At 43.2% G+C, this 26,985-nt stretch overlaps 1 protein-coding gene across 1 annotated transcript in view; it reads right to left on the bottom strand.

Annotated features, from left to right (window-relative positions):
• Window positions 1-26,985, bottom strand: part of LOC124596640 — a 178,581-nt gene that overhangs the window by 60,119 nt on the left and 91,477 nt on the right. The gene's annotated exons all lie outside the window — the stretch shown is intronic.

The raw sequence follows: 26,985 nt of genomic DNA on the forward strand, positions 1-26,985 counted from the left end.
TGACACGCTTAGAACCGCACGGCCACACCGGCCGGCCCACAGATAAACGGCTTTCCTTCACTAGAACAATGTTTTCTGATGTTCGAACTCTTTTCGGACTATGAAGGATTATTTTCGTTGGAGAGTCATTTCGCGGCAATTTGCCTTTAACTTTTGCATTGTAGACCTTCCTGGAAGTTCTGCCAAAACGCTTCCAATATTATGATATTGCGCAAACATTTCTACACACGTTTTCCACGCATCGTGCTTCACATAACACTCGGCAATTAATATGCGGACTTTTATCGTGAGCACAATTTTGTGTTGCATTCAATTGCTCACTAACACGTTTGCTCCTCACACCCACTCAAACGTAATAACACAGCGAATTACTCGGTTCAGAGCATGTGCGAGATGCACTTACGCAGACACGGGACTGCAACTGTTTGGTGACTCTAAATCACGGTTTCCACCTTCTTCTGTTATGGGCAGTTCTCCTCCTTATTAGCAGGCGGCAGTTCAAAGTCTGTCGTATAAATATTTTCCAAGTCCGATTTATTTTGTTCACCCGGCACAACCGACGCACTTCGTTGTCATGCATGACAGCTGTGTTACGTAAACTGTATAAAACTCCTCTCCTATGTCAACCTCTTCATGTCAGAGCAGTATTTGCTACTTACGTCCTCAGTCATATGCTGGATGTGTTCCAATTTCTGTCTTCCTCAGTTTCTAACCTCTACAGTTCCCTCTAGTACTATGGGAGTAATTGTGTGATGTCGCAGGTTCGAATCCTGCCTCGGGCATGGATGTGTGTGTGATGTCCTTAGGTTAGTTAGGTTTAAGTAGTTCTAAGTTCTAGGGGACTGATGACCTCAGCAGTTCAGTCCCATAATGCTCAGAGCCATTTGAACCATATGTCAGTGTTCTCCACATATTCCTTTCCTCTCCCATTCTCTGGAGAACCTCCTTATTCTTTATCTTATCAACTTGCAACACTCTTCTGTAGCACCACATAGCCCATGTCTCACAACCATACAATGTTGAGCTCCGAACTTACATTCTCAGATATTTCTCCCTCAAATAAAGGCCTATGATTGACACTAGTAGATCTGCCTTGGCCAGGAGTGCCCTTTTTGCACGTGCTAGTGTGCTTTTGAAGTCTTCCTTGCTCTGAATAAAATTTTTTCGGGTTTCCAACCGCGTCGATTGCTTAAAACTACACGAGCTTTCGGCCAAGCACTCCTTGGCCATTGTCAAGTGTTATGACTGCCAGTGGGCTGTTGGTGTGCCCTTATATACGCTAGCTGCCGGCTGTGACATTGCCATATATGGGCATGTTTTGAGTCGGCGTTCGATGTGCCCTCTTCAACCGCGCGATCGCTGGATCCCACGCAGCGCTGAGCTGCAAGCCACCGTCTCTATTTAGGGTGTTTGCGCTAGTTTTTATCTCAATAGCTTCCTTTATTAAAATGTCCCAGAAGCCGTTAGTGCGAGCCACGACAGAGGCATCGTGAAATTTTATGTGGTGACCGTTTTCTAACGGATGTTCAGCTAACGCAGATTTCTCTGGATAGTGTAGGCGATAATACCTCTCATGTTCTTTCCTGCGTTGTTCCACAGCGCGCACTGTTTGTGCGATGTACTTCTGGCCACACTCACAAGGTATTTCGTAGACTCCAGGTGTTCTGACACCTACTGCGTCTTTAACTGGTCATAGTAATTGACGGATTTTTGTTGGAGGCCTGAAGATCGATTTGATCCTGTGTCTTTCTAGCAGGCGGCTTATTTTGCCCGACACAGAGCCACAGAATGGCAGCAAAGCAAGTTTCTTTTTCCTGCTCTTCGTCGCTGGTCTTATTCTGCTTCCTTGCTCTGTACGTCATAGATTATTTTGGTGGATCTGCAGCAGAGTTCATCTACTTCGTTATCACCAATCCTGCTGTTAAGTTTGTAGCTGCTCTCATTTCTGCTACTTCTCATTACTTTCGTCTTTCTTCGATTTACTCCCAGATTATGTTTTTTACTCATTAGACTGTTCATTTCATTCATCAGAATCTGTAATTCATCTTCACTTTCACTGAGGATAGCGAATCTTATCATCGATATCCTTTTACTTTGAATTTTAATTCAGTTCTTGAGCTTTGCTTTTATTTTATCACTGCTTCTTCGACATGTACCGTGCTGTCTTGCGCTCTTTTTAGTCCAGGCACTTCGTTCTTGGGTTTCACTCTTAGATTTCCTCTTGGCTCTTGTACATAAACCCGTATTTTCTGTAGCTTACCCCCATTTTTCTCAAATTTCGAACATCTTGAACCATTTGAGATTGTCGAACGATTCTTCCAGGTCGACAAATCCTATGAATGTGTCTAAATTTTTGTTTACTCTTGCTTCTTTTATCAACCGCAACGTCAGAACTGCCTCTCTGGTGCCTTTAGATAGTGTCGGAAGTTCCATGCGGCTTTTCGCGGATGATACTGTAGTATACAGAGAAATTGCAGCATTAGAAAATTGCAGCGAAATGCAGGAAGATCTGCAGCGGATAGGCACTTGGTGCAGGGAGTGGCAACTGACCCTTAACATAGACAAATGTAATGTATTGCGAATACATAGAAAGAAGGATCCTTTATTGTATGATTATATGATAGCGGAACAAACACTGGTAGCAGTTACTTCTGTAAAATATCTGGGGGTATGCGTGCGGAACGATTTGAAGCGGAATGATCATATAGAATTAATTGTTGGTAAGGCGGGTGCCAGGTTGAGGTTCATTGGGAGAGTCCTTAGAAAATATAGTCCATCAACAAAGGAGGTGGCTTACAAAACACTCGTTCGACCTGTACTTGAGTATTGCTCATCAGTGTGGAATCCGTACCAGGTCAGGTTGACGGAGGAGATAGAGAAGATCCAAAGAAGAGCGGCGCGTTTCGTCACAAGGTTATTTGGTAACCGTGATAGCGTTACGGAGATGTTTAGCAAACTCGAGTGGCAGACTCTGCAAGAAAGGCGCTCTGCATCGCGGTGTAGCTTGCTCTCCAGGTTTCGAGAGGGTGCGTTTCTGGATGAGGTATCGAATATATTGCTTCCCCCTAATTATACCTCCCGAGGAGATCACGAATGTAAAATTAGAGAGATTCGAGCGCGCACAGAGGCTTTCCGGCAGTCGTTCTTCCCGCGAACCATACGCGACTGGAACAGGAAAGGGAGGTAATGACAGTGGCACGTAAAGTGCCCTCCGCTACACACCGTTGGGTGGCTTGCGGAGTATCAATGTAGATGTAGATGTAGAATAAAGTCAAACTGATCGCCATCGACACATCCTCAATGCTGTACTCCAGACGTACATCCTCAGAAATTTCTTCCTCAAATTAAGGCCGGTATTTGATATTGGTAGACTTCTCTTGGCCAGAAATGCCTTTTTTGTCATAGCGAGTCTGCTTTTGATGTTCTCCTTGCTCCGTCCGTCATTGGTTATTTTACTGCCTAGGTAGCAGAATTCCTTAACTTCATTGACTTCGTGCAACTTAAAATTGAATAAATAATGGGACATTATTTAGTGAACGACTCTGGAAATTCCGCGAATACCTGAGGCATTTCTGCAGTCAACTATCACGAGCTATGCGGCGAGTGGGGCAGGAACCGCGGCTGTTACCATCCTTCTCAATTAATCAACTTGACTAAGGCCGCTCCCCAGCCCTCCCGCGGTGCAAAACTTGGGCCGGCAGCTGCAGACCCCTCTCCCCGTGGAGGGGGAAGTGGGGTTTCGGGGGGGGGGGGGGGGGCGTCGTTGAGGGGTGCAGACGGGGCTGCTACAGCTGCGCGGCCTACGGTGGGCCGAGACGTGCATCAGCCTAACGAATGGCGAGCCGAACAGAGCGGCCGGGCGCAGCCCAACTCACCGGCTCCCGCCTCGAGCCGGTTGGTCGTTAGGCGGCGGCCGCTCCACGCAGGGCTCCCCTCGGATGCGTCGTCAATTAGGGAGATTCGTGGTAGGCCTCGCCGGGAAAAGTCCTCTCGCCGTCCCGGCATTGGACCGGACGCAGGGGCCGGAAGAGTAAAGTGACAAAGCTGGGCTGCTTAGCTCCAGCCGCAAAAAATTGTCCCCCGTAAGACCGGTATTACACTATCAAGTTTCTTTGTCAAAGATTTGATCAAAGAAGTGATCGAATATTCCGTCAAATATATTTGACAAAGATCTTTGACGTAGCGCTAGAAGGGGTATTACACTGTCATCAAATTTTTCGTCAAAGTTCAAGATGGCTGACAACAACTTGTTATTAACCTCAGCAGTTGCACGTACCGCAAGCATTGAGTGCACATGCGGAAAAGAAGTGGGGGAAAAAAAAGGAACCATACATACGAGGTTGACAGTCTTAAATTCCTGGGATTACAACTTGATAATAAATTCAGTTGGGAGGAGCACACCACAGAACTGCAGAAACGCCTTAACAAATCTGCATTTGCAATTCGAGTGTTAGCGGACATAGGCAACATAAAAATGAAAAAGCTTGAATACTTTGCCTACTTTCATTCCATAATGTCATATGGTATAATATTTTGGGGTAACTCTTTGAGTCAAACAAAAGTTTTCAGAGTCCAAAAGGGTGTAATACGTATTATTTGTGGAGTAAATTCACGGACGTCCTGTAGAAACCTCTTCAAAGAACTGGGTATACTAACTACTGCCTCTCAGTATATTTACTCCTTAATGAAATTTGTCCTAAATAATATATCTCTTTTTCCAACAAACAACTCAGTTTATACATACAATACCACGAACAAAAATGATCTGCACAAGGACTTAAAAGCACTTTCTTTAGTCAAAAAGGGGTCCACTACTCAGGAACACTCATCTTCAATAATTTGCCAGCAAACATAAAAAATTTAGTTACAAATAAAGATCAGTTTAAAGGGAGCCTGAAAGACTTACTAGTGGCCAACTCCTTCTACTCCATTGACGAAATTTTTAATAGAAACAAATGATGTATTGTATTTATTCATATTATTAGTATTGTTATTTCAGCTTTAAAAAAATTTACATGTTCCACATCCACGAGGATCTCCTCAGCACGGATCTATGGAACGGTAAATTAATCTAATCTGGGTGAAGCCGTGGGTTTTACGACGACACGATAAAAGCATTCAACAAAACTTGTTATGTGAGCTTACAGCGGAAGACGTCAAGTCGTACATCAATCACTTAAGAATGGATGAGCATACATTTCTGTATGTGCTCAGTGAAGTGTATCCTCATATCACAAAGCACATTATTCACTAAAGAACTGCTACATCTTCAGAAGACAGGCTCACTATAACACTCCGATTCCTTGCTTCAGGAGAGGGTTATGTTAGGTTAGGTCAGATTAGGTCTCCAATCTTCTTAATATATTTTTGTATTCAGGGTGCCTCACGTTGTAAAGCGCCTCATCAGCTTCAGACATCTCTATTAATTTTGTAGTTGTCGGCACACACCAATTGTATTTACCGGCAATGTTTATAAAAACACTACAGACGACAGAACGCTGCAGCGATGCTAGCGCTCCATGTGGTAACATGTCACATTGCAGTGAACAGAAGACAAGCGATTTCTTTGATCAAATCTACAGCGAGGCCCCAGATTTGATCAAATATTGGACGACATTTGACAAAGTTCCTATTACAAAGATTTTTGACAAAGATATTTGACAAAGAAATTTGTAGTGTAATATCGGCCTCAGAGACAACATAACAGTGTGCCTGTGTGTGTGTGTGTGTGTGTGTGTGTGTGTGTGTGTGTGCGGGGAGGGGGGGGGGGTGGAGGGGAGGGGGTGCCGAGACTGGCTAACGACTCTGTTTATGTGACTTTCCCAGATGTGAAAACGCGATGAGTCGTTTTGTTTCTTCAAGCGCCTTACTGCCTTGCGTGAAGTGCAGTTATTAAGTTTTACAAGCACCAGTTACCCCCAACGTACAGACGTTTTTTTAGACAAGGCCTTTTTTTCTGCAGCTTAAAAAAGTATTCTTGAATTATTTTATATCCTTTGTTCAGAGCACTTATTACCCTACAATTTTGACACCTGTTTCTAGCGCTCTTCCCTTTTTAGTATAGGCGTAACTTGGTCACGCGACCACAATTTCTGAATCTGACATCCGTACCAGTATCTGTTAATTAGATTCAGAAATGTCTGATTTAGTATTCGGCCCCCGGATTTCCATAATTGTCCTTCTGTCCCACCTTCTACTATAGATATGCTATTTTCCATTTCTTTTAATGCTATTTCTAGTTCTTCTAAGATAGAGGGATTCACATTTCCTTAAACCGTATTATCCTTTTCTACCTCCTTTTCCAAGCAGTTGTTAGACCACAAACCTCTATAATGTTGTATGCGCAGTTCTTCTTCGATTACGTTTATATTAATCTCCGATTCTGCTTGTAATTTACATACACGATCAGATTAGAGAATGGGTGTATAAAATTAAGAGCTCCATGTCAGTGTCCGTGGCAGACCGACGCCCGTTTATTTCTGCATTGCGACCTGCTTGTAGGCCTATACGCCAGAATAAGGACACTGTCTACAATCTCATTGAAGGTGATTTCAAACAGCGCATCGTATGTCAAGGTTGTGTGTGTATTTTTCCTTATAACACTGTACCAGCTTGGAGCGATTTATTTTACGCTTGTCTACGTGGGAGTAATAAAAGTGGTATATCAAAAAAGAGGAGTTCATGTAAATAAAGACGTGAGGGCTGGGCTGCAGCTTATCTACGCTGTACATAGAAGAAGTATTGAAGGTAGTGGAAGCTAACTGCGGAAGAGGTTCGAAAGTATGCAAGTGAAATGGATTCCAATGCTGAGGGTCGACGACGACGTAGCCCATCTGCCCGGGGGTGAGGAAAACTTAGACCTGCTTAAAGAGATAGACAAAGCAGAATAGAATTTGCCTTAAGAAGAGACGAAGTAAAACCGGCGAGCTGAAAGAGATGGACAATACAAAACAGAACTTGCCTTAAGAAGAAACAAAGGAAAACCACTGAACCGCAGTTCAAAGGAGAATAAGGACATGACGAACAGGAAAATTCTGAATGATACAGTAGAGACGGTATGACTGGAGCACAACACTGCATGGAAATGAAACGTAACTATGGGAAATCTGGAGAGGAAAATGGAAGTACCTGATACGTGGAGCTATCGACGAATGTTAAAAATTATGTACATGAATGTGTGAAGGAACAGATATCACGCATTCCATAACTGATTCGCCACTATAGCCAGTGAACCACCTTCAGTACGGATACACAATTACGTTCGGCCTACTGCGGAAATCCTAAGTAGTGAGTATGGAGGACATGGGTGAAGACTGTGGATACGTGGCGATCGGTGGGATTGTGTGTCGGCTGGGAGACTAATCGAGACAATACGCGCCGAGGTGGTAAACACTGCGTCCGGGTGGTTAGCGCAAGTGCGAAGTTAAGCGGAGATCACGCGTTCGAATCCCGCTCCGGCACACTTTTTCACTCGCCGCTGATGCCGCATCAAGTCATGGTATAGCTGAAACCATACAAAGAACTGGCGGGAAAATACGACGTTATAGCAACAGTCATAGACTTACATTCTCGCTTCATTGCGATCTACATACATCTTGTTATTCACGGTGGCGCCTGTCTTAAGAGATTCGGATGTTATAACTTGCCAAAAAGCGCACTTTTCTGTCACATTGCTCGTAATGTGATTTAAGTCTGAGCGACGTGAAATCCCAGTGATCTCGTAAAGATTTTTCTGCTTTAGAGCAAATATAAGTACTGCATGATGGTAAAGACTCCACAATCCTGAAATTGAATAGCGTCTTCGGAATGGTGTTCTATTTTGGTATTGTAGTCTACACGTCTGACAGAAAACTTTGCTTCAGAATTATTAGAAAAATTGAAGCAATAATTTTTTACAATTGTTGGATTGTTCATTGGACTTTACTCAACAGATCGAAATATTTGCAACGTAAAAATTTAAATTTTTGTTGATACTGGTATTATGAGACAACGTGTCCATAGAATATATGCTTACGCAGTCGGTAACAACATATTTGTTGCAGAATATTTGCATCATTTCGTGGCAATCACTCGAGAATGTTCCGCTCTGAGACACAATTTACTACTGGCGTCTCTCCCATTTTTTGACAAAAGGATTAAGATATCTGATTGTAAAATGCGACTCATCCAAATCAGCAATAACGTTGCTCGCTTGCGTATAATGATGGTGGCCGTCAAGAGGAACAATCATAGCATCAACTGAAAAAAGACAAAAATCTGTTGTTGTACATTAAGATTAATCTAATCTTTCCGACTTATAGAATTAAAAGTCTGAGATGTGTCACAAAATCGTGAAATAAAAGTGATGGGTGCCAGATGATAGTGTATTTTATTTGATAATGAACGGATACCATAACAATTTGGCGTAAGTTCTATACAGCTGGATGGAAAACTATTCATAAGCTTTAGAAAGAGTTTATTTGCTGTAGCTGAGCCGAAGCCAGTCAACAGTGAGTTACTGCTCGACCAAATGATCATTGTTGTTACCTTTTGAAAAAACTGAAAATTAATATTAGCTCTCAACGAATCTCCATCGGTTTACCAGTTGCATATCAACTGAGGAGCTACTCCACCGAATAGTATCGGCTTCGGTCAAAGAAAACCATCATAACGACAGGGAGAGTGGTGTGTTGACCACACGCCCCTCCTATCCGTATCCTCATCTGAGGATGACACGGCGATCGGATGGTCCCGATGGGCCACTTGTGGCCTGAAGACGGAGTGCTCTTTTTTATCAATCGCATATGCTTTTCGTGTAAAAAAAAATTATTGGATATATGATCTCATTGGACTTGGAAGAGCAGTTGAATGGAATGGACAGTGTCTTGAGAGGAGTATATAAGATGAACATCAACAAAAGCAAAACGAGGATAATGGAATGTAGTAGAATTAAGTCGGGTGATGCTGAGGGAATTAGATTAGGAAATGAGACACTTAAAGCAGTAAAGGAGCTTTGCTATTTGGGGAGCAAAATAACTGATGATGGTCGAAGTAGAGAGGATATAAAATGTAGACTGGCAATGGCAAGGAAAGTGTTTCTGAAGAAGAGAAATTTGGTAACATCGAGTATAGATTTAAGTGTCAGGAAGTCGTTTCTGAAAGTATTTGTATCGAGTGTAGCCATGTATGGAAGTGAAACATGGACGATAAATAGTTTGGACAAGAAGAGAATAGAAGCTTTCGAAATGTGGTGCTACAGAAGAATGCTGAAGATTAGATGGGTAGATCACATAACTAATGAGGAGGTATTGAATAGAATTGGGCAGAAGAGGAGCATGTGGCACAACTTGACTAGAAGAAGGGATAGGTTGGTAGGACATGTTCTGAGGCATCAAGGGATCACCAATTTAGTATTGGAGGGCAGCGTGGAGGGTGAAAATCGTAGAGGGAAGCCAAGAGATGAATACACTAAGCAGATTCAGAAGGATGTAGGTTGCAGTAGGTACTGGGAGATGAAGAACCTTGCACAGGATAGAGTAGCGTGGAGAGCTGCATCAAACCAGTCTCAGGACTGAAGACCACAACAACAACAACAACAACAACAACATCTCGTTGAGCTTTTCTGTCTTATATTAATTTACACAGAATTCGTCCTACATGCCTCCGCAGTCTCAAGGGAATCCCGCTTCGAGAGCAAAAGGTTCCGCATTCGACTTCCGTCACAGGAATAGGATTGTTTGGTTGGTTGATTTGGGGGAGGGGACCAAACAGCGAGGTCATCGGTCCCATCGAATTAGGGAAGGATGGGGTAGGAAGTCGGCCGTGCACTTTCAGAAGAAACATCGCGGCATTTGCCTGACCGATGTAGGGAAATCACGGAAAACGTAAATCCGGGTGGTCGGACTCGAGTTAGAACCGTCGTCCTCCCGAAAGCAAGTTCGGTGTGCTAACCATTGCGTCATCTCGCTCGGTCAGGAATAGGAAAGAGCATTTCTGTGACAGTCCGGCGACTGTCCTCTATAGACGTAAAAAACTGAGAAAGTAGTGTAGTACACTATAGGAAAATAGTATAGGCCTACACAAAGAGAAGCGTAGACGTTAAAACTGAGTAGGTCTTTTATCACACATGCTGTGTCGTTAACGTTTCCGGCTGTTGCACCATTGTGAGTTGACAAAGGAGTAACAGCAGAAACAGGAGTGTAGTGAACAGGGATGAAGCTTAAGTTCCTGATAGCAGCGTTGTTGACACAATGGGTTTAAGTTTTGACAAATTACTATCGCCTGAAAAAATCAACATAAAAAATGATTGACGTAAATATACCATTCATCTGCGATCTATGTCAGACAACCACACAATGCAGATCGATCACTGAGACATCTTGTGCCCTAATCAGTTATGTGGCGTTATCAGTAATACTGAGAGGCTCGTGGTTGGCTCCTGAACCGTTTTAAGCGAGAAGTCATCGGCAGTGCCTGCAACTGAACGCAGATCCTCGACGTGACACTCGTAACTGCTAACAGTTGCGCTAGTTGTTATACAGAAGACCACTGTGCGTTCATCTGTCAGGCAAAGTAAAGAATGAGGAGATACTGGAAAGAGCTGACGATAACAGGGGATGAAGTAATTACAACAAAGGATGAACTGTACTGATATCTGCTTGCAATGATTCCACGGAGCAGAGTGTGATCTTATGTGCTGACAGATATCATAAAATGTAAGACAGATATTAGGTATACAGCTTTGCTTCCGGCGTTTTGTAATAGATAACATTAGCGGAAAGTTTTGGTGCAGGTCGTAGACCGTAATTTTCATACAATAAGCTTAGTCATTGGTAAACATTATGATGATAACGTCCCGTACTCCGAGGAGCGAAGGGGACGATGCGGGAGACCCGCACCGCCGTACTAGGCAAGGTCCTAGTGGAGGTGGTTTGCCGTTGCCTTCCTCAGACCGTAACGGGGATGAATGATGATGAAGACGACACAACAACGCCCAGTCATCTGGAGGCAGGAAAAATCCCTAATCCCTCCGGGAATCGAACCCGGGAAGCGAGAACGCAACCGCAAGAGCACGAGCTGCGGACTTGGTAAACATAGCGCCATCAAAATATTAGTTGATTTGTGATTGCGTCACGAAGTTATTCTGCTGTATATGTCAGCGGGAATTCTAATTTTCTGTTTGACATGAAAACTGGAACAGTGTAAATCGGTTCCACTTTAACGCATTAGCATACCTACCAAGTTTCGCTGTCACACGATAATTACAGGCCGCACTGGATCTCTATCAGTAGTTGCACTTTAATTCTAACCATCCGATGTATCCGTAAATATTTTAATGAGTGTGTTAGGACTGGCGATTATTCTTAGCGGGAAGAAGAGATTGGAGCCACTTTTCATTTATTCTGGGTCGAGGTGTCCCGCAAATAAAGGCCAAAGTCTTTTGTCGATAGGTATTGCTAGTGTGTGTAACAAGATAACATCTATGACATTTGTGTCGAGCACGTGCAGATATAATTGAAATATTGAAAAATTCAGACACCGACTAGTGAAAGAACGTGCAGAGAAAGCGCTGTTAGTTGACATAGTCAAACAGAGAGGACGGCGGTTATGTTAAAATGTGTGGATAAAAATCCTAGGTCGAGACCGCTACAATTCCTAGTTTCAGCTCGTCAGTGAACCGCAATCAATAATCTTCGTACATCCATATTTAAACTGGATGAAGGTGGGACACAGTTGGTATAATTTTTATTAAAAACGAAATTCCTCCAGCTGTACTTAAGGTTTTATATTTACTTCGCTACTAGTTTCGACGTTCCGTCAACGCCATCTTCAGGCCCGTACACTTTGATGAAATCAGTTATGTGTGGCTCAGTCTGATTTCATCAAAGTGTGGCTCAGTCTAGACTGAGCCACACACAACTGATTTCAACAAAGTGTACGGGCCTGAAGATGGCGTTGACGCAACGTTAAAACTAGTAGCGAAGTAAACAAAAAAACCTTAAGTACAGATGGAGGAATTTCGTTTTTAATTTTAAAAAAATGCAATCAATTAGGAAATTTTGGTGATCTTGACCTAGGTTTTTATCCACGCATTTTGTGCAGAGAACGGCTATTTTGACGCCGAAGTCCGGCATGTCGACATCCGACATGCCATTGGAAGAGAGAATGTTTCCGAGCCTACTGACACCGACTTCAAGCAACTGATGCATATGAGCCGAGCACTGAAAGACAAACGGGCGCAGTACTGCGATAGACAGGAAAAGCTGATTTTACAGCACCGTAAAGCACACCTGCAAACATTGAAATGGGAAGTCGTACCCCACCTGCCGTATTCTCCGCTTTACGATCAACGATGGTTCAAATGGCTCTGAGCACTATGGGACTTAACATCTATGGTCATCAGTCCCCCTAGAACTTAGAACTACTTAAACCTAACTAAGGACATAACACAACACTCAGTCATCACGAGGCAGAGAAAATCCCTGATCCCGCCGGGAATCGAACCCGGGAACCCGGGCGCGGGAAGCGAGAACGCTACCGCACGACCACGAGCTGCGGACTACGATCAACGGAACACGTTCTAGCCGACCAGCACTTCAGGCCATTTGAACAAGTGCGCAACTGGACGGATTCATACATCTCTCTAAAAAGACACCCAGTTCCTCAAGCTAGGAATCCGCATCCTGCTCAAAACATCGGAGAAAACAGTGGCCAGCAATGACCGATACTTTGAATCGCAATTTTTTTGTGAGTTTTTCACAATGAAGCCTGGAAAATCGAGATAAAACGGCAGACGCAAAGCTATGTACTGATCACTTTTTAAAAGAAGTAAGAAAAAGAAACTTCATGCCGACCTAAGGCTTTAAAACCTATATGGGAAGGCAAATGTATATCTACAACAGACGGGCGTGGGCCGGAGTAAGGCAAGAGCGGCGTCGGATAGCTATTTGAGTCGTTTCCACTGGTCCAGTACGTTACACGTTGAGGTACCTGATGTTGGACGCTGGATGCGGTGGCCATCCTGTTCCACTGGAGGCAGCGGCGACTGCGCGGGTGACGGCGCAGACAGCAGATTGGACTCGGCTGAAGAGCGCCTCATAAAGGCCTGCGTTAAAGGTGGCCGTGATGAACCCCCACTCCTCGCTGGGTGGCCGCAGCTGAGAGAGGACCCACGAGGTGGTCGGCGGCCAGCCGCGGTGACGCGACAACCCCACACAAATGATGTCCCCCAGTGACAGCCTTACTCACCTGCCACACCAGACGCTAACCTCTGTTTCCTCCATTCCAACACTTAAATGGCCCTGCACTACTGCACTAACTACTGAATTCTTCTTCTCGCATTCGATGGAGCTCAAATCCCCTTCCTGTCCTGCAGGTTTCCGTTCATTTCCCTAAGTAAGGGGAACGGTGAAATGATTTCACATTCTTATTCAGTTCTAGTTTGTGGTTTCTAAAGACTTCGCTGTCCTCAGCAGATCTACAACATATTTGCGTACTTGAGTCCACACTTAAACACCTGACTTGCTGCGCAGGGGAAAAAATCAGCATTAATAGCTTGCTCTTTCCTCCCACACTTGGAGGTAGTAACCAACCTAAAAACATAGGACACGTAATAGCTATAGTTGTCAGTCTGCAAAAGACGTAAATACTGATGTAATATTGTTCAGGACGTCGTCCTAAGTCAACACTAGAGATATCTGCACTTATATCCGTTATACCCTATATATCCATGAATAGCGATGCTCATATATACAGATGGCGTTAGTAACACGTACAGAAGGTATAAAAGGGCACTGCATTGATAGAGCTATCGTTTATGCTCAGGTGATTCACGAGAAAATTTTCCGACGCGATTACGCCGCACGACGGGGACAGATTTCAACGCGGAATGGTAGTTGGAGGTAGACGCATGAAACATTCCTATTTGGAAATACTTAGGGAATTCAATATTCTGAGATCCACAGAGTCAAGGGTGTGCCGAGAATAACAAAGTTCAGGCATTATCTCCAACAACGATCAACGCAGAGCTCGACAGCCCTCACTTTGCGACAGAAAGCAGCGGAGTTTAAAATAGAGTGGTCAGTGCTAACAGACAAGCAACACTGTGCGAAACGACAGCAGAAATCAGTCATTGATTTCTGCGGTCGTTTCACACAGTGTTGCTTGTCTGTACGACGAACGTATCTGTTACGACAGCGCCGCGAAATTTGGCGTTAATGGGCTATGGCAGCGGACGACCGACGCGAGTTCATTTACTCCCAGCACGACGTCGATCGCAGCGCCTCTCCTGGGCTTCGACCGCAGACGACTTGGAAACAGTGAGTTGATCGTATTACTCCAGATTTCAGATGGTAAGAGCTTACGGTAGTGTTCGCGTGTGGCGGAGACCCCATGCAAGTTGTTAACTGGGCACTTTGCATGTCTCTGGTGTCTCCATAACGTTGTGGGCTGTGTTTACATGGAATGGTTCAAATGGCTCTGAGCACTATGGGACTTAACTTCTGAGGTCATCAGTCCCCTAGAACTTAGAACTACTTAAACCTAACTAACCTAAGGACATCACACACATCCATGCCCGAGGCAGGATTCAAACCTGCGACCGTAGCGGCCGCGCGGTTCCACACCGTAGCGCCTAGAACCGCTCGGCCACTCCGGCCGGCATTACATGGAATGGACTACGTCCTCTGGTCCAACTGCACCGATCGTTGATTGGAAATAGTTATAGTTATTCTGCAGTGAACACATGGTGTGTGGTAGGGCGATCACTCTGTTTTTAAAATAATTGAAAAGCCACGATCGCTTCAGTATCGTTTATTAGATGACCGGTTTCAGCACTCTGAAGGTGCCATCATCATATCTGTGAAGGTATAACATAACAGGTTTGAGGGATGGCTTACATGTGTTAACTATATACATTACAATTATTACAGAACCACCTACCTGAAAAGTGGATTAACATTTATAAAACCATATGGACATCGTGGCACATGAGGCAGACCATCTGATAAAATCATTGTCACAACCAATAAAAAATAATAAAAAACTGCTCTCATGGTAGCTCTTTCCATAAAATATAAAATTGAAGTCATCGGATGAAACTACCACTGTTCGCCAAACACCGGTCGGCATCATCACTGCCCTATTTCGCGCAGCCTTACCTGCTGTGATTCTGGCGGTTCACAGCCGGCCACCAGGTAGCGCTGTCCAAGCAGCGCACACACAGTCCCACGGTATAACCACTCATTACTACTAAAACACAACTTTACTGTAACTACTTGTCACATACCCATGCAAAGCCCACTTTTTTTTTTTTTACCTAAGTCGTGTTATGAACAGCTTTCTGTGTCCTTATATGAATAAAGGTAAATTATAACATGTAGTTTTGTAAGGCGCTAACGGATAATGTCTGTGCCTCAGATGCTTTTACTTTGTAATTGACGTACTTTATAATGATTCTAGTATGTACAGCCGACAACTTCTCTTTGTTTTTTGTTTTGTTTGTTTGCTTGTTTTGCACATAATTAGAACCGTATGTCGTTCAGTATTAGTCCATTGTGTACTTTATATCCTTAAAATATACAAAACCCCTTTCATAAGTAATAAAAAATACTTGATTGCTTGACTTCTGTGCTTTTATGTAACTAAAACAATTACATTTGATGCAACTACAGTTTACATGCACTCAGTAGAACGTTTCGTTTTCTGTTAGCCTTGTATAGCACAATTCCCACACTTTCGAACGATGACACATACTGAAGAACGCTGGTTCTATACTAATTTCTGTAGGTTAATCGGCCCTTTATATATCCTCACTCAGTTTTTCGCTTTCGGTTTTACGGGAGTGATCGCACTTGCAAACCAAAGCGTTCAAGATGAGACAACGCCCGTTAGGTTTGCAAAACCCCTAACTTACAGGTGACGCGGTTATGATCTTATTGACCGGAGATACTAGGAAACTGCCATAGTCCACGCGGTAACCTGGAGCAATTTAGGGAACTGAGCGGAAACCTACACATGCATGGCCAGATGGGGGCTTGAAACATCGTCCTCCCTGATGAGAATTCAGTTGACTAATGAAAATGTAGCCTTGCTCGGTAAAAACAAAAGAGAGGAAGACCTACTGGTCTGCTTTTTGCCTGTATTGAAACTAACAGAACAAAAAAAAGAGAAATCGTAGTAGTGACTCGAAGCACATCAATAATGAACTGCAAAGCACTGCAGCATCTCGCCTTACTATTCGTTAATGACTGTATTGTCCTGCAATTCCTACATTTTTGTCCCGAAACCGAATTTCCAAGACAAATAATTGAGAAACTATAAACGAAATTCCAAGTACTGAAAATACCGCATAGGTCTTCTCTAGACGCAATGGAGTCATAATCCATCATTGTTAGCATGAAATGAAAGTACAGTAAGCAAGACAGTTAATAAAAAAAACTTTCTTGCCCTTCACGCAACTGCTGAAGTAAAAGGAAAATTTAATTTCAACATTCCCCATCATCGACCAAGTCATTAGAGAAGGAGCACATTGTCGAAATGGGACACGTTGGAGGGCAAAAAGTCGGTATTCGCACTATAATGGCTGCACGAGGATTTTAAACCAGGTCCTCCAAATGTGAGTCCACTGTCTTGTAGCTGCGTCGCACCGCTCTGACGATTGTCGTAGACAACTTGTCGCCACACCTGTGAGTCGGGGTGAGTAGCCAGGGCCGTTTCTGTCGGCGATGAGTTTGCAAGTTCACGTGCTACTTACGTCACATCCGCGTTAGCCCAGGAGGGACAACAGAACAATGGCGTACCGGAAACAGCTGATCCGCCTGCTCGGCTCCCGCTCGCCACTTTCGCTGCAGGCGCCTTTTCCTGCCAGCTCAGCGCCTGAAAGGCTTCCTTGTCACAGATGTTTACGACTTCTAGGTTGCCAGGCCGCGTCAGTGCGGTAGTTAATGCTTACTTTTCAGTGACATCCATCGTCGTCAGTAGTATAACCGAAGTGCCAAACACTGATAGGTTGAGAAAGCACCTCCTTGTTGTTGCTACTTCAAGGAAACAACCCATTTATTCATGCTGTATTATTTCTAACTACATACATTTCGATGGATTCTTCTTTTTGCAAAGTACGTTACACCAGGTTCGATTCAGGGTTCTTCCCTTTCTTTGCCCGTATAATATTTTATGATAAATAAAAGGCACAAATTTTCATCTGGCACGAGTATTCGTAATACGTGCCCGTAAATTTATATAATAATACACAATTATTCCGGGAGAGTTATTGACATATTAGGCAAAAGTTAGAATCGCTTTATACATCTCGAAGGTCTATTTACCCCATTCTGTTCCGTGAAAGAAGTAGCAACAAATAATTTTCTGGGGTCATATACTGATGAAACTAAAAATAATAAATTGTCTCTCTGCATAAAAAATTACGTTAATATATTAGTGACACTAATTTCCAATTTTCGATGTATAGTAAACAGTACGTTAATGTGTTTTGAAAATTTTACAAAAATTCCATCACAAATGCAAACACACCAACTTCCTTGACATTTTCCGTTTCTCTACGCGGTCAGCGTTGTTAATTTTAGTAACACTTGGTGGCACATTCCTTTTGTGTGATGCACCCCCCCCCCCCCCACCCCCCACCCCACCCCCGGTTACCCCAGAACAGAAATTATGTAGCCCTTGAACGCCCACCTGTTTGCATCTAGAGTCAATCTCATATTCACGTGTGAGTAGCATGTATGTGAGGCCGTTATATACCTAGCTGGATGTGGGAAATAGCCGAAAGCGAGTGTTCCACCTCATTTTGAACGTTCACAGATATTTCGATTACCACTTTCCACATCGATGAATTGATCGAGAGGGATCCATTACTTGACTTGCCCCAACACAAGTTTTGAATCCGATCGATTTTTACCTCTGGCGACATTTAAAGCCCTTGATCTATTTAACTCATTTACTTGTTCTGAGGGAATGTACCCAAAATGGATTTGACCAAATACGACGCACTCCATGAATTTTCATCAGAGTACAGTAAAGCAAGAGAGCAGGTGGAGGTCGCTTCGACCAGTTGTTGTAAATGTACTCTTTTAAATGTTTCCTTTACTTTAAGACGTAGCATAAGTGACATTAGCAATAAATCCATCTAATTCCCAAAGCAAGGATTTTCGGCTCCACTTTTCTAAGGATTTTTTCTAATGTATAGGTGTCAGGAGCAAACAGATTAATCAAGGCAAATAGATTAATCAAGGCGTATGATCAAAAGGCTTTAGAACCCTGACTTCATATACGAGCAGGCCGTGTCCTTAGGTTAATTAGTTTTAAGTAATTCTAAGTCTAGGGGACTGATGACCTCAGATATTAAGTCCAATAGTACTTAGAGCCATTTGAACCATTTTTTAATTACGCACGATTTGGTGACCGCTACGAGTAGAATAGACAAACACGTAATAATTAAGCAGTAAAGAAATAACAAATAAGCTAACGCAAACAACAACTTCAAGACAACAGATGACCATTGGTGGGCGACAATGAGCAGTCTAGTACTCGGGTCCGATTTTTCGTGCGCCACCCTGTACCACTAAAATAATATTGTAGAAGTTATCGTATTCCCTTTACAAAATGTGACACCAGATACTCGATTATGGAGCACGGGCTTCATTCGGTTGTAAGTCGGTCTGCCTTCGATAATAATGAACATGTTGTTTTACCTTGGATAAAAAAAGACGAAAAATGGCCACTCGTGTGTGTCGTGCCGACTTCCTTTGCATGTGTAGTAATAAAAATACTTGCCTTTTTATAGGTATGTCTTTTGCTGTTTATCGAAATAGTGAAGTGAGCTGATATGCCCTTTTGTTACCTGAAAAGATGAATGTATTACATCTACATCTACATCTATCTACATCTATACTCCGCGAGCCACCTTACGGTGTGTGGCGGAGGGTACTTATTGTACCACTATCTGATCCCCCCTTCCCTGTTCCATTCACGAATTGTGCGTGGGAAGAACGACTGCTTGTAAGTCTCCGTATTTGCTCTAATTTCTCGGATCTTTTCGTTGTGATCATTACGCGAGATATACGTGGGCGGTAGTAATATGTTGCCCATCTCTTCCCGGAATGTGCTCTCTCGTAATTTCGATAATAAGCCTCTCCGTATTGCGTAACGCCTTTCTTGAAGTGTCCGCCACTGGAGCTTGTTCAGCATCTCCGTAACGCTCTCGCGCTGACTAAATGTCCCCATGACGAATCGCGCTGCTTTTCGCTGGATCATGTCTATCTCTTCTATTAATCGAACCTGGTAAGGGTCCCATACTGATGAGCAATACTCAAGAATCGGACGAACAAGCGTTTTGTAAGCTACTTCTTTCGTCGATGAGTCACATTTTCTTAGAATTCTTCCTATGAATCTCAACCTGGCGCCTGCTTTTCCCACTATTTGTTTTATGTGATCATTCCACTTCAGATCGCTCCGGATAGTAACTCCTAAGTATTTTACGGTCGTTACCGCTTCCAATGATTTACCACCTATGGCATAATCGTACTGGAATGGATTTCTGCCCCTATGTATGCGCATTATATTACATTTATCTACGTTTAGGGAAAGCTGCCAGCTGTCGCACCATGCATTAATCCTCTGCAGGTCCTCCTGGAGTACGTACGAGTCTTCTGATGTTGCTACTTTCTTGTAGACAACCGTGTCATCTGCAAATAGCCTCACGGAGCTACCGATTGTTGTCAACTAAGTCATTTATGTATATTGTAAACAATAAAGGTCCTATCACGCTTCCCTGCGGTACTCCCGAAATTACCTCTACATCTGCAGATTTTGAACCGTTAAGAATGACATGTTGTGTTCTTTCTTCTAGGAAATCCTGAATCCAATCACAAACCTGGTCCGATATTCCGTAAGCTCGTATCAATCTGCTCGCCAGTGTCTACGGCACTGTGAATTTCTTGGGCAAATAGGGCGAGCTGAGTTTCACATGATCTCTGTTTGCGGAATCCATGTTGGTTATGATGAAGGAGATTTGTATTATCTAAGAACGTCATAATACGAGAACACAAAACATGTTCCATTATTCTACAACAGATTGACGTAAGCGAAATAGGCCTATAATTATTCGCATCTGATTTATGACCCTTCTTGAAAATGGGAACGACCTGCGCTTTCTTCCAGTCGCTAGGTACTTTACGTTCTTCCAGCGATCTACGATAAATTGCTGATAGAAAGGGGGCAAGTTCTTTAGCATAATCACTGTAGAATCGTAAGGGTATCTCGTCTGGTCCGGATGCTTTTCCGCTACTAAGTGATAGCAGTTGTTTTTCAATTCCGATATCGTTTATTTCAATATTTTCCATTTTGGCGTCCGTGCGACGGCTGAAGTCAGGGACCGTGTTACGATTTTCCGCAGTGAAACAGTTTCGGAACACTGAATTCAGTATTTCTGCCTTTCTTCGGTCGTCCTCTGTTTCGGTGCCATCGTGGTCAACGAGTGACTGAATAGGGGATTTAGATCCGCTTACCGATTTTACATATGACCAAAACTTTTTAGGGTTCTTGTTTAGATTGTTTGCCAATGTTTTATGTTCGAATTCGTTGAATGCTTCTCTCATTGCTCTCTTTACGCTCTTTTTCGCTTCGTTCAGCTTTTCCTTATCAGCTATGATTCGACTACTCTTAAACCTATGATGAAGCTTTCTTTGTTTCCGTAGTACCTTTCGTACATGATTGTTATACCACGGTGGATCTTTCCCCTCGCTTACATACGACATAATTTTTATTTAATTTACATAATTATAAAATACATTTTAATTACCGGTCGTGGACGCTGATTAGAATACGAAAAGAACCAGAAGTCCAGAGTTCAAAAAAGGTTTGAAACAGATCTAGAATTGGCGGGCGCAGCGGACGAGACGAACAATAACTCAATACTGAACTGACTATGAGCAGTCGGCAGTGGAACTGCGACGAGTGGCCACGCGAAGAAGGAAGAGTCCTGCCGAGCGAGACCGAGACAGAGACAGACGGGAACGAGACCGAGGCTGGAACGAGACCGAGGCTGGAACGAGACCGAGGCTGGAGCGAGACCGAGGCTGGAACGAGACCGAGGCTGGAGCGAGACCGAGGCTGGAACGAGACCGAGGCTGGAACGAGACCGAGGCTGGAGCGAGACCGAGGCTGGAACGAGACCGAGGCTGGAACGAGACCGGCCGACGTGCCGTAGCGGGGAACGAGACCGACCGTTTCCCGTTCCTGGGAACTACAAGTGGGAAGCCGCAACCGAAGTGAACTATGAAACACCGTTCCTTAGCATTCGTTCCTCGCTCCTTCCGTTCATGTTGGTGAACCGTTCCTTTGCACCCGTTAGTTCGCGAACGACCCACCTCTACTCACATCACAGAGTATACGATTTGTCGACATATGGCATACACAACATTTCCTTCCATTTACATTCTATATTTGTATGTACATCTACTTGCGTACTCCGCAAGCCACCGCGTGGTGCGTGGCGGAGGGTACCAATTACCACTACTAGTCATGTCGCTTTTTGTTCCATTCGCAAATAGAGCGGGGGAGGAACGACTGCCTACATGTTTCCGTACGAGTTCTAATCAGTGCTCCTCGAAAAGTAAGTGGCCTTCCTCCAGTGATTCCCATTTGAGTTCCTGGAACATCTCGTGACACTTGCGTGTTGTTCGAACTTACCAATAACAAATCTAGGAGCCTGCCTCTGAATTCCTTCCATGTCTTCCTCCAATCCGATCTGGTGTGGATCCCAAAGAATGGAACAACAATGGGTCGCATTAGTGACCTATATGCGGTCTCTTTTACAGTTGAACCACACTTTCCTGAAATTCTCCCAATAAACCGAAGTCGACCATTCGTCTTACCCTCTACAGTCCTTACATGCTCATTTGATATCGGATTGGAACGTTAGGTCTTGATATTTAATCGAGGTTGAGGCGTAGCGCCGTATACCGATCCTGCCTTGGAGGCGTTTAAGTGAGAGATGTGTCTCAGAACTGGAGAGTGACAGATGGTGACGCGAGACTGGACGCGCACGCAGTTTATGTATCAGCCGATAGAGGACAGTATTGGATAGGCGGACTGTTATTTACTTTCGACTGTGCCCACTAGAGTACACTAAAGTAACAGAATCTTTTTCATAAACTGTTCTAGTATTTTCATAAAGTGTTATTATGTCTTTTTGTGTATGTATAATGTTATAAATGTGTTTTAGCAGTATGAATGATGCGTTAGTGTGGTTTAAGGTTAATACGAAGATAATTGTTTAAAGAGTTATGTAGTGGGATTTATTGTGGGAACATTTCGAAGAAGTATGGATGTCGACAAAGGGGATTTTTGTGGAATAGATTTGTAAAGTAAGTTTATGATAAAGGGAAAGTTAATTCAGGTATAAATAACATTAATAAATAACTTTACAGATAAACAAAACTTCAGCATATTAGATAATTACGTCGGTAGAAAGTGCAGTCGTTAGGTTTACTATTTTGCTATTGGTTATTGATGAAAAGCGCGGACTGACGCGGGAGAATGTTGTTTTGCTATTTACTCAACAGCAAATGGTAAAGCAATATTCTTCGCGCGCCTTTCTCTGCTGGTAGAGAAGACTTAGAGTATTCTAGAGGGGAGTCGGAGCCTAGCCATGAAACAGTTCGGACGTGTGTAGCAGTAGTTCCGATGGAAATGATAAGTTTCCGGATCTAGCAGTGTTTCATACACCAAGCGTATTGTAAAGTGACGGCATAATTATCCCGATGGGAGTGTAGAAATTTCGGAATTTTTTAGTGAATTTTGTGGCAAGAAAAGACATAAATTCCGCGTGGCGTATTGAGCAGGTCGGTGGCTAAAAACTGTGACTGTATTAGGTACCGACAGACTTAATATTTGGCGAGCATTCTCAATCAAAAACAATCCCTTTTTTTTATAGCTATTACGTTTTCGGGAAATGCAACACCTTAAACTTGCTAACGTGAGTGAAAGGGATGGTAAGTGACTGTGTTAAGACTAGCACGGGCTTGGTAGTGATACTTGTTCACCTAAGTTTCAGAATATATTAATTAAGGACCTTTCATTTCGTGTGAAAACTTCCTCCCGAAACGTAGATTACTGACTTTAATTGCAGCATGGTTCAGGTCGAAGTACAATAGGTTTCGCTCGACTTCCCTACTGATGATATGCTGAGACAATGTTCACAGGTAGGTACAGGTTCGTCGTAAAGGGACGGAAGGAACGGCGCCGCCGCAAAGTGACTTGTAAAGCACCACACTATTCATACGGTATTCGAACATCATGGGTTTATTCTCCACCCTAGTAAAGTGCTGATAAGAATGGTATCTGGCCGGGAAAAAACTCGTAACGTCCTAATAAAAAGGTGATCATGAATTGACGGTCATCATCGCTAAAAAAACAGTAAATCATCGCTCATTTCACTCGAACAGTCCTTACATTTTTTGTCAGTCATCCTCTAACAACGGCCGTCAGTCGATCGCGTTTTGATATGACGTTCAGTGCGGAGTATATTAAAAACAGCACAGAAGCGAATATGGAAGCGCTACATGCGCGACGATACTGTAACGAGGCACGGGCTGGGAACGATAAAATTTCCTTCTATTATTTTATCTCTCCCGTGTACGCAATATGGTCGCATATCATGCGATGTTACGGCTTCTCTTATCGGACGAGCTTTTGGCCAGTTTCTGTGTAAATATGTCACTCTGAATGCGTTGTACCGGCGTTGTTTTATGGAGCGCATTTTTTTTGTAAGTCCATATCTCTGTTCTTTATTAATTCACACAGCTACACTAACAGTATTTCTGCTAAAAAAAAGTGGTATGTCTGTGTGATTCACTGTTCAAATAAAGTGTTTGCGCTTTTTACAGCGTGGATTCATATAAATGAAAGCAAAAGACAAGAGGTGGACCAGTGAAAACTTTTAAACAGAAAGACAAAAATGAAAGTAACTGTCTTGGTATGAAATTTATGTACTCGTAGATAAATTGTCAACCAATAAATAACGTATCGCTTTACGAACAACTAACGCCCTCAGAGAACGCTTTTTACGAACTAGGAACGCCCTGAGAGAATCATATACTAAGGAAATGCAGATTTTCCTTATCAACAAAAAATGAATGACATGGAACGATTTTTCACTGGCTGTGAACTACGAACTTCTCCTTATTTGAAACTACTGATGAAAGAAATGTCTCATAAATTTGGAAAACGTGGTCCAGAGGAGAAAAAGCTGTCTGCTGATACAAATGGGTTGAAACAACAGTGTAGGTCGCAATATTAGTTTTATTAGTTTACATGAAGTCGAAACCGGCCATTAATAAATATTATAGCGAGTAGACTTCTGTTTTAATCAAAAAATGGTTCAAATGGCTCTGAACACTATGTGACGTAACAGCTGAGGTAATCAGTCCCCTAGAACTTAGAATCTCTTAAACCTAACTAACCTTAGGACATCACACACATCCATGCCCAAGGCAGGATTCGAACCTGCGACCGTAGCGGTTGCGCGTTTCCAGTCTGAAACGCCTAGAACCGTTCGGCCACTCCGGCCGGCCTGTTTTAATCCAAAGGAAATGGTTGCCTTAGAATGTTTATACTCCTTCAGAAGAAACACATTCACTACCCGTCGGACACGAGTCGGCACTGACACAGATACAGACTTACAAACAGCTAACGTCAAGATTCCAGTTGAACCTCCTGGCAGGAATTCAAAACTGGCACCTTTGCGAAAGTCTCAGGTTCGTCTCGCAGACCGGCACACAGTTTAAACTATCACGAAGCACACACTAAGATGTTCAGTGAAAATTTATTCTGGAATATTTTAGTTCCTTTACACCTCGCTATCCTGGTTGTAGGAGTCAGGCAACTGAATTCCATTATTACTATTTATTCTGTTAAGTAAATCGCAAAATATTTTACGATCCAACTGAAACATACATTATGCTTCAGTAACTACCTTTCTGGGCCTTTCAGGAACGAAGAGTGGAAAATCAAATTGCCCGTATCCCATTCGCCCTGTAAAAACGGCCTTTAAAGCGTGATTCTGGCACATCTTGAATAGTCTTCTGGTTGATTTATAATATACTTCAGAATTCACAGTGAAAGGAAACACCAAATCTCACTCTGCAGCGGAGTATGCGCTGATTGATACTGTGTACCGGGCAGAGACCCGAACTCGGGACCTTTTCCTCTAACGGACAACTGTTCAGCCGTCTAAGATACCCAACCACGAAACACGACCCGCTCTCGCAGCTTTACTTCTTCTTGTACCGCATTCTTTCTAGAAACATCTCCCAATCTGTGGCTAATCCCTGTCTCCGCTATTTCCTTTCTTCCAGGGCTGGAGTCCTGCAAATTTTTCCTGACAACAAGGCAGGAGTTGAGGTTACGCCACAAAGTACAGCTGAGCAGACAAGTTATTCACAAAGTACCCTCCGCCACACATCAGACAAGAAAGCGATTTAATATTGGTATTTACCATCAAATACGGTCTTCATCACAAAATATTTATTCCGGTGACCGGTTTCGACCACAACTGTGGTCATCTTCAGACCAATGAGGACGAACCTCCTTGTGGTGGTAGTGATTTACCAACAGAAAGAGGTTCTCCTCATTGGTCTGAAGATGACCACAGTTGTGGTCGAAACTGGTCACCGGAATAAATATTTTGTGATCAAAACTGTTTTTTATAGTAAGTATTAGTAATAACACTGATTACTGGTTGTTCCCACAATGTATTCAAAATTAATGGATTTATATTGCACTGTGGTCCAGTTCTGAGCTCTGTCTAAAATTCCTACTTTCTAAGTCATCGGAAAGTCAGTTTAAAATCACTTACAAAATTTATTCGCAACAGACATACAAGGAAGAGAACTAATAAAAACGCTGAAAAAACCAGTCTGTCTCTGGTTTACTCAAACGATATAGCCGCATATTTTTGATGTTCTTTAATAAAAAGAAGACAAAACTGTCACCTGAATGTGTTAAGATATTTCTCAGTAATCTCTTTGGATAAAAACTTAGTAGGGTGCTCCTCCGACCGATAGTGCAACCATATCGGCAGCACATTGGCGAGGCATTCGTCTTCATGGACGACAGTTCGCGCCCCCATCGTGTACATCTTGTGAATGACTTCCTTCAGGATAACGACATAGCTCGGCTAGAGTGACCAGCATGTTCTCTAGACATGAACCGTTTCTAACATGTCTGGGATAGATTGAAAAGGGCTGGTTATGGACGACGTAACCCACCAACAACTCTGGGGGATCCACGCCGGATCACCGTTGAGGTGTGGGACAATCTAGACCAACAGTGGCTTGATGAACTTGTGGATAGTATGCCACGACGAAAACAGGCATGCATCAATGCAAGAGGACGTGCTACTGGGTATTAGAGGTACCGGTGTGTACAGCAATCTGGACCACCACCTCTGAACGTCTCGCTGTAAGGTGGTACAAAGTACAATGTGTGGTTTTCATGAGCAATAAAAATGGCGGTAATAATGTTTATGTTGATTTCTGTTCCAATTTTCTGTACAGGTTCCGGAACTCTCGGAATCGAGATGATGCAAAACTTGTTTGCTGTGTGTATTACATACTAGTTGCATGAAGCACACGTCTTGACGCTGATGAGGATAGTAGGGAAATGGATGAGAGCTTTCTTTAATGATGGCGGTACGAATGTGCATTATGAAGAATAAAGTGGGCGACCTCTAATCATTACTGACTATCTGGTGCAGAAAATTGAAAAAGTGAGAGAGAACGGACGCTTTTCGATTTAGACGCTATGTAAAGAGTTTTCTCAAGTGTGCTTTATGCAGCTGTTACAGAACCCTTCAACTACTGAAAGTAAAGCTCAGGCTACAGATTTCTATGACGATTGGTATTCAAAACTGGTTGTACGTCTCGATAAGTGCTTTAATATTGACGCGAATTGTGTAGAAAATTAGGTCAAAGTACGGGCTTTCACGTA

This window comes from Schistocerca americana, chromosome 2 (assembly GCF_021461395.2).
Source record: "Schistocerca americana isolate TAMUIC-IGC-003095 chromosome 2, iqSchAmer2.1, whole genome shotgun sequence".
Classification (NCBI taxonomy): domain Eukaryota; kingdom Metazoa; phylum Arthropoda; class Insecta; order Orthoptera; family Acrididae; genus Schistocerca; species Schistocerca americana.